The sequence below is a fragment of the Dermacentor variabilis genome, chromosome 4, assembly GCF_050947875.1.
Source record: "Dermacentor variabilis isolate Ectoservices chromosome 4, ASM5094787v1, whole genome shotgun sequence".
Classification (NCBI taxonomy): Eukaryota; Metazoa; Arthropoda; class Arachnida; order Ixodida; family Ixodidae; genus Dermacentor; species Dermacentor variabilis.
In genome coordinates this window covers 75,330,525-75,339,947 of record NC_134571.1, presented here as the reverse complement: position 1 = coordinate 75,339,947, position 9,423 = coordinate 75,330,525, and the positions used below count along the sequence as shown (strand labels likewise).

Sequence of the window (9,423 nt, the reverse complement as noted above, 5' to 3'; positions counted from 1 at the left end):
CAAGACTGTTTGTCCAGCTTCGCTTACGCATTTTTAAAAAGTTTTTTGCTTGTGCGACGGTGTCGCGTATTCGTGAGCTCGCATGTCGGCCTTCGTGAGTTTTCCTGAGGGGCGATATTCTTTTCTAGCAGGTTCTGTCAAGAAGCTGTTCGTGTAAATTCTCGTTAGGACGAAAAAGAAATGTCGATGTTGTCGATACTATAGATCACGCTGATTAAAATGGTACTTTTGTGTGCTCTTTCATTTGCAGTACATTTCGACAATGTTTCCTTGCGTATGCATGTTGAATGGGTATTGGAACCCAGGAGAACGGTGAATTAGGCTAGTTGGCATTTAGTCATAATTGTTACAGCGCAAAATACGAAGATAAAGACGACATATGCACGATACAGTATCCTCGTGTTTCGCACTGTAATAATTATGCATCTTAAAACCCGTTCACCGATTTGCTTAGCGTGATTTACCGTGCTGTTTCCTGCGGAAGCATATATTACGAAGATATTTTTTTAAAGCAAAAAGATGCAGTCGTGTGTTCAACTTTTCTGTACGTGCCTATACACTTGTCGCCAATCTATGGATGATGCAGAGTACACTTACGACTTGTGTGCAGACCTCTTGACATAAATGTGCCCATGATATTTCCGCTTTGTTCGTATACGTTGCTCTTCGGTGGTTTCTTTCCTCTGCTCCTGAAAAAAAAAAAAAGGTAATTACGTCTACTGAAGCTGGGTGGTTGGTGGAGCCGGATCGGTGTGGCATCGCAACGGATAATGTTTGCAGCACGGAACGCGTAAACCGCCCCCTTTTCGGTACCGACACATCCACATTGATATCATCGGCAATCGTAGCTAAGTCACGCAAAGTGAGTAGCCATGAACCTTACGGCACTACGAGTCATTCCATTTTTTGCTTGCCTACAGGGTATGAGCCATTGCTCACGGGGGTGATGACGGTCTTCGACATGCTGTTCTGTATGTGGTATCCATGATTGGAAAGAATTTAAGAACTGTTCGCTTCACTTTGCTGAGTGTTTGTAGCCTCTGCCTTACGGGGCTATGAATCATTGCATTTTTTGATTGCTTACGGGAGCATGAATGCTTACGGGGGTACAAGCCATTGATGATGATAGTTTTTGTTCACGGAGAACAAAAATGCATGGAACCCTAGCCATGTACAACTCTGCGGTATTGGCCTTCCAGTGGGATTCGAATTCATGACCTTGCATTTGCCATTCGGAAGCTATAACTAGTGCGTTACGAAAATAAGGTTCCATCGACGAGAAACTTGTCATCAAATTGATAGTAGCGTGAAAGCTAGAAAATGAAACCCGTACGAATTCCTCTGAAACAAAGCCTAGCAGTTAAAGAAAAATTTGCCTTGTTCTAAGCATCGGACCCAGGAGAAATGCCGTTCCCGGTTGGTCGCTCCACTATGCGCTAACCAGGAGGCTAGCACATGACAAGGCGAGGCCAAATTTACAACACGTAACACAGGGACATTGAATATGGCAAACAGTCAAACAAGTGCTGTGGAAATCGGCAAGGTGAAAGAAGTTCCGTCGCAAAAAAAGGAGATCCATCCGATTGGAGACGAAGCTGCATAGGAAACCAACAGTTTCCTCAGAAGGGAAGCTTTATGCTATTTTCGGTTGGACGACAATTTTTCCTTCCACGAACCTAAACAGTACAATACATATAAAACACTTTATTTGACGCCTGCCACATTTTGGCCTGATTCGAGGTTCGACCTTTTCAAGCGCGACCAAATCGAAAACTTCGAATCCTTCAGGAACTTGTTGCTGAACACAAGCTTCTCTTACGTATATAACTTATTTTCCTTTGTGGATTTGCCACAAGCAATTGTGAGAACAACTTGGACGACGCTTAAGGTTCGCCTTTAAGCGTGGAACGTGATAGCGTTATCGGGCCCCGTTGGTGCTGACACCAACACCGGATGTACCGCGACACGCGGTCCGATAGAGAACAATAGTCGGCCGATCCAGGCGCAGTGCAGGGCACGGCAATGAATCACACACCCGTAAAGCCGAGGTTACAAACAGTGGCTCGTCAATGATTCATGCCTCCTGTAAACAAGGAAAAAGGGTTGTGTTTGAGTTGCCGCGTAACATAATTATGTTTTCTCGTATATTCAAATTATTTCCTCATATATTCAAATGGCAATCTTACGCTATCATGTCTCCAAGTTGCGTCTAAGTTTGACTACGAATTTTCCGACTAATTTTACTTCAAGAAATTCAATTATTTCAGTAACGCCTTTGCGCCACGCGCAGCCTGCGTGGTTGTGGTTGGGGAGGCTTTTTTTTCTGCGGATTTTCTGTCGGAACACCAGATTTTCTGTAACACGGAGCCCTTAACGCTATCGCGTTAAACTGTGACAGACTATCGAAGGTTGTCAGAGTCGGCGATAGCTTTCTTGTGTAACCTGCTGCACATCCTCGTGCCATCCTCGAATCGCGAATTCTTACGGGCACACAGCAGACCCATCAAGTGGCAGTCTCGAAGTCAACCACAATGCCGAATAATACCAAGACAGAATATGCGCATATTGATGTAACCGCAGGATCTCCTAACTGTTGCTATATGTCCCGTGCCCGATGGACCAGGCCCACTGGGCACCCAGATTTCCGGAGAACTCTGCCCTAGAGACAGTTTCACGGCAGAAATAGTCGCACTGCCGTGAAACCACACCTCCAAACTACATATTTACTGCCGTGAAGCCACACCTTAACTGAGAATTCGCATATCTAATTTCACTTAATTTTACTGTTTCAAAAAAATTAATCCGCACCTCGACATTAGTCAATTTTTTCGGTTGTTGGTGCGTGTTATGCTCGTCAATGTGGTAAATTTTAAACATGTATAATCGACAGTTTCGGTTTAGGTTTGCAAGTCGCCTCGCATAGCTAAAAGGTGAAATTGTTTAAAGTTGCCTATACTCTGATTTCTTCACCTGCTCGATTATTCAAATATAATAATCAAACATATTATTTGCAGCAAACGTACGGTCTTCCGAGAGCCGTATGGCCGCTGTGAATCGATTTCCGCCTACGCGGCACTAAACCCCGACATTGGTGGCAGACGCTCGGGCGAAGCAGCACCAGTTAGGCCTAACAGCCAAGGCAAGCGCAGCCGTGGACGGCGACCCGTCGTGGAAAGTTTGTCGCTCAGTGGTGATCGGGCCCCAGATCATGCGCACGGGCTATACTGAGGACTACAGGAGTGGCGAGCGTGGCTGCCAAGTTCGTCTGTGCGCTTTCAGAATAGAACGGGTTGAGTTAGGGCGCATACGGGTTGCTGGGCTCAGGGACTGAGGTTAGATCCCATCATCAGGTCACCGTATGCATCGCCTAGCACCCGACTCGGCTGCAGGAGGCTGAGGTTTCGATTCCCACCGCCGCCAGGCAACCAATGGCTTGGCGTTCGGCTTTCTCCAGGTGTGATACGCGTGGGAAAGGAGCCTGCGCCAAATTGCCGCCCGCGCACGCGGTAATTGTCATGCGTGTGTGCGTGCGTGTGTGCGTGTCGCGTGCATGCGTGTGTGGGTTAAACACATGCATGCACGCGAGCACACACACGCACGCACGCACGCACACACGCACACGCACGCACACGCAAGCACGCACGCACGAATCTGGCAGTAACATGTCTCCGTCTTCCCTATAGGTTCTTCCAAGCGTTTGGAACTCCCATAGTTACCCTGCACCTGGTCGGAAGCACGCGTGTAGCTATTCTAGTGGTATACGTACCCGGTGGAAGCTCTTGTCTGCCCCATAAAGCAGCGGCGGATACACTATTTTACCAAAGCTGTGGTGGGGACAAGGGGCGTCCAGAGACCTTCGCAAATCCCTATAGTGCTCCATTTCGATATGAAAACCCATGTAAACAACCGAGCGACAGGTCGTGCTACTTCTCTACCCATTGAAAGAACCAGTGGGCTCCTTGTTAGGATTCCTCCTCCTTAGTTAATAATTTCAGCTCCCGCTTAGGATTCCACGAGACCAGGAGAATTTCTATGTCAACTGAATTTGAGTCTTGGTGTGGAATATAAACGGAAATCCATGAAAATAAATTGGAGATGGAGATCTGTAATCCTGACTATTACGTCTGTTTTAGCCTTGAGACTACTGACCATGTGCTCTGTGTGTGCCCACCAGTGTTATCGACTTTTCCTTCGAGCGTGTTGCTAAACAGAGACAGAGCAAATTTTCACTAAATTTGCTGCAATGGTAATGTAGGTGGTTTGGAGCAGTATGCAGTACGCTAACGTGGCGCAGCACATCTGCCGGAACGTTTTACGTTTGTGCAGTGTCTGCGAAGGTGAGGAATAAACAGTAAATTTACCAGCATCGTGCAGATGACATTTTTATATGCTTGCAAAACAACGGATGATAACGGGCGAAATGTTTCTCTTTAGCTTCAGAATGTAAGATGACAAATAACATCACCGTTCAAAAGAACACTACTAACCTGATTTTCGTAGCACAAAGACACGCCAGGTTCGGTTTACACTTGCTGGTGCTCGTATGGAGCTCCTATCCGGGAGGACTAAACTTAGTGGCCCGCGCTTATTCACGTTCTTACCACGACGAACAACAACTATGTGACATTTATATCAGTCAAATACTGCGCTGCCTCCTCTTGTTCCACTTGAAAGCTCCGCGTAATAGCTGTGAGAAGCGAAATTAATGCATATGTGATTCGTTTGTGTTTCGCGGGAACAAGTCCAGCCGTTACAAAATGTACTACTTTTTACAGTTAATACATAGTATGATTCACCAGCTGAATTCTATACTGAATTCTATATATCACTGTAAAAATTATCACAAATAGTAATTTTATCTACTGCTGAGCCTGCAAACTGCCACCAATCGAACGTAGTCAGATAAACTGCAGCAACAGCAGTGTTAGAACCCGTTTCGAACGAGTTTTGTAAAGAGAAAAAAAAATAAAGAGAATAAAAGAAAACAACTAACGCGTTTTGCAAGCACATTGTGAAGTTTCGTTCTCTCGTCCATATTAACCACAGCGTATGACATCTGTGGGTGCCATCTTGCATCCCCCACCTTCTCACTCTGATTACTATGCTAGGTCTGTCATTAGGTTAACCTCTCCAGATATCATTAAACTTTTCCCTTGCTCCACCTCTCTCTCTCTCTCTCTCTCTCTCTCTCTCTCTCTCTCTCTCTCTCCATCTGAGTGCAGAACATAGTTGCTTCAGCATTCAGCTTCAGCATACATTAGGCACTTTCGCCCCCCTACTCGGTCAGCTCTTGAATAATGAAGTGGTCTCAAGAAAGCCATTATTGAAGCAACTTTCATAACTGTGAGGTCACTAAAATGTTGTCAAAGTTGTCGAGTCATTCGTTAAAAAAAATTCGCTTGTCGCTAAATAGAAAGGTTTTTTCCTAAACAGAGAAAGAAGTCGCTCAATCTAGGGACAAAACCCCTAAAATGGCAACACTGGTGCTCGGTATGCGCCTGAGCGGAACACACTCCTAGCGGCTGTCTCTTCTCTAGACTCCCGACCTCTTTCCGAGGAAACTCTCTCAGGAGCCTGGGAAGATGCAGGGAATTGACTACGAGCCGCAAAAGCTGTTGGATTTTTTAAAATGATGCCAGCCTGAATAAGTGGCTGTGAATTGAAGATGTGATGTCTACCATTGATTGCTGTGAGCTGCTTGATATGTAGCTATAATGCATCTGGTTAGTTCATGTGTATACACGTTTCTATATATCTATATATACAGTTATTGCAGAACTGTATGTATCGACAGTGTGCGCGGATTGTATATATCCTGTGCTTTCTCGTGCATTTGTCAGGGACAGCGATGAAGTTGGACTGATCGGGCAGCAGAAGTCTCGGCACATTTATTTCCATCATCACTCCTCATCTTTCTGCTTACCTGTCTTTCCCTTTTCTCCTTTACCCTCGAGACATGCTCCTGTCAACCTCTCAGCTTTTCTTTTCATTAAGATCTCTCTCTATCTGAAAGGCGTTGTAGCATATGACTCGTCCATTTCTGATTTTATTCTTCAGGATTGTGCAGATCATCAAAAATGTAGAGAGAGAGAGAAGGTTTACTCCACACAGACTTAAATAGAAAGGGAAAAAGAGAAGTAGAGGAGCATGAGAAGTGACGACGGAAACATACGCTCTGCGCTACACCTTTGGAAGTGCCGAGTGGCGAAGAGTCGGGAAAGGAAAATAAAGTTGACAGTGTCGCCCGAAGGGCGTAGCATTGACAGCGATATCAAGGTTTAGTGTTGCTCTTGAACTACTCGGACTTCGTTCTCAGTAAATACGGGTGCGACATGTCGGCGCGACGCAGTACGGAAGGAAACTCCTGCGCGACAGAAGGAACAGAGCCGTGGCGGCTACCAGGCGTCTCTCAACGCTGGCCTACAAGAGCATCGACAGTAGTGTGGCAGGCATCGCATCTTGATGATGCACGAGATGAGATCGACAACGTATCGTTGTGTTAGTCAGCGCCCAGTTAAACACTGGTTAGTTTGGCGTTTACTGCCCGTTCCGCTCCGCCCAGCACCTGAGCAGGAATGCTTATGGGCGCACGGCGCTTTCATGCCAGCAGTCGAAAGTATAAAGCGGCCCTGGCTATCAAAGCGGCCCTGGCACCGAGGCTATTAAGCGCAGCGCTGACGATGCGTCCCCTTAGATTTGTTGTTTTTGTGGCCAAACGCCCCGCGCGTCCTCCGGCACTTTCGCTCTAACGCACCACCAACTGCCCCCGCGCGCTTGCCGCGCATGCGCCGTCGAGCGAGAACGCACAACGGCAACGGCGGCGCCGACGGCACGAATGCGCCTCGAGCGTCCATATAACTGCTATCTTAATAAAAAAAAAAAGAACGGGCATTACGTTTTCTGGGTATACACAGCAGTTAATATACAATGGAAAACTGGATGGTATTGCGATGAGGTAATGGTGTATTGGATTAACTCTATACGGCAATGAGCAGAGATAACGCAATATACAGAGCACGCCAACGTGGTACGCATAAGTGTTACCCTCAAATCCCCCAAGTGCAATTTCAAGAACGTTCCAAAAATTTTACCTTCATTTCGTTAAGCGAGACAGGTGTGGCTTACTTCTCATGCCGTCTACTTGACGGATCCTGTACACTGTACATTTAACGTTGCTATTCGAAGCTATTTCCTAAAATCTGCGCGCCATGTTGAAGTCAGTATATCGAAAGGACCGCACGGGGCTTACCTCGGCACGCTGTGCTGTCTCCTCCGCTGCGCGTCTCCCGCTCGCAATTTCCAAGCTCTCCTTGTGGCTCGCTGCACGGTGCATATCAGAGCCATTGTGGTGGAGCAAAGTGCGAGTACTCGGAATCTCGTCCATGGAGATGCTGGACCGCGCACGGACCCTCGGGTAAGACCCAGCCGCCTTGCCGACCAGGGGTTTATTTTCTAGCAAACGATGCGGTGTCCGAGCCAACGACAACGGGCGAAAAGGTTTGAAAACATGATGGATCGCTAGCATATACCGCCCCTGGGGGTAGACGTGTCACCGCGTAGATGGTAGGCTCGGCTTCTTCGCCATGACCCCCTTGAAACTTTGCAGTCCACAGCGATGTAACAGCGACGCAGGCTACGTTGCTAGCTGTTCTTGCAATATTCCATCACCGGCGTCCGCTTGCGCGTTCTCTCCGATACCCATGGGGAGACGGCTTCGGGGTTCCTAGGAAGACTGCGTTGCCGGCTGTTTCCAGGATGGCATTCGATAACGACCACGTCGCCACATGTTCCCGGTACACAAAAGGTGTTGTTGAACTCTGCTACACAGTCTCACTATCTCGCAATCAAAAAAGAAAAGAAAAGATCCGAGGGCACCTAGGCACTTCTTATGAGTTGTGAATGCCAAAGCAAAAATTGGAGGACGCTTAAGCTTCGCCTTCAAGAGTGGAACGCGACAGCGTTCCCGTCGACCCGCCAAGGGGTGTAAGACAATGGGCTACGGCGCAGCGACTACGCGCCCCGCATCGGACGCGGTGAGCGTCGAGCAACGCAGCGTTCGGCGCGACAACGATTGTGCGCCTGAGCAAGCGACGCACGCCTGAGCATTAGAAACAGCTCGTTTCTAAGGCAACACCGCGTTCACTAGAGGCGCTTTTGTACCGCTTTGAAGCATCGAACTCGTGGAAGACACGCCTTCACTTTTTGAAAAAATGCAGTGGACGAATACGCCTACCAAGTACCTTGGGGTACCTCTGCAACACCACCAGGACACCAAAGATTATTGGCAAGGAGAGGTCGCAGAAATTAAGGCGAAAACGGCAAGGCTGGGTGGGAGAGAACTATCAATATTCACAAAAGCAACAATGTGTAATGTGTTTTTAGTGGCCAAAATTTGGTATGTTTTACAAGCATTGTGCGCATCAAGAGTCAGCATACAAAGAATACACCGGCAGTTTGCCATCTTCATTTGGGGTTCCGTATGGGAGCGCTCTAGTCGCACTAATTTGTTCAGAACAGTGAAAAGTGGAGGCCTAGGGTTGGTTCATCTCTTTTTAAGACAAGTCGTGTGGAGATTTTTGTTCCAACGTGATCAGAAGGATACATTCTTGTGCACAGTCCTTCGTGGACGTTTGAGCAACGCGTTGCCTCAATTCGTTGTGTCCTCCGATTACAGCACAGGACCTAGGCCCAGAGGCTTCCTGCGAGAAGTCGTATTGGCCTTTGACTTCCTACATACGCGCTTTTCATTGAATTACCTTGCATCTGTTAAACGGAAAAGACTGCACAAAGATTTACTTGATGTATCATTGCCTGTGCCTGTCTATCGTTCAATGTACCGCGTTGAATCCAGAGGGGGAAATGTGCTCAAACGAGTGAAGCGGATGCCGATACGGTCATCCGCAAAAACCTTTTTCTTCCATTTACACAGTGGAACGCTCCCAGTGAAGCCATGGCTAAGAGCAAGGGGAATCTTTGTTCCGTGGTCTGTAAACTGCTCAAGATGCAGGCAACCGGAGACGATTGAGCATATCTTTCTTGATTGTTCAGATGCAATGTTCTTGTGGGACATCCTACAAAGAACGTTGAAAAAGGAATTACCGATAACACCGTACGGCATCCGCTTCTTGCCAACTGAGAACGCAGATATGCCATGTGACATGTTTATGGCAATATGTTTACATAGCCTGTGGAAAACAAGAATGGATGAGCGTCATGAGAGGCTTGTTATTCATCCTGCGAGAGAGCATTTCATTGAAAGCGTGCTATATCTGCGTGAAGCTTATAAAACGAGAACAGAACCACCCGAATGGATGCATATATTGGATGAACTAGCGGTAATCAAGTGTTTTTAACTATTCGCAAGGGCCCAAGACGGTCATTGCTTTTACCATTATGAAGTGTATCTGTTTATGCCGTATGTGT

General features: G+C 47.1%; 1 protein-coding gene across 1 annotated transcript in view; it reads right to left on the bottom strand.

Annotated features, from left to right (window-relative positions):
* Window positions 1-7,934, bottom strand: part of LOC142579393 (uncharacterized) — a 120,508-nt gene extending 112,574 nt beyond the window's left edge. Inside the window, exons 1-2 of the mRNA XM_075689527.1 lie at window positions 7,250-7,934; window positions 598-689 (exon numbers count right to left, since the gene is read on the bottom strand). The gene's annotated coding sequence lies outside the window, so the exon portion shown is untranslated. The remainder of the gene's footprint in view (window positions 1-597; window positions 690-7,249) is intronic.
* Window positions 7,935-9,423: the final 1,489 nt, after the last annotated feature.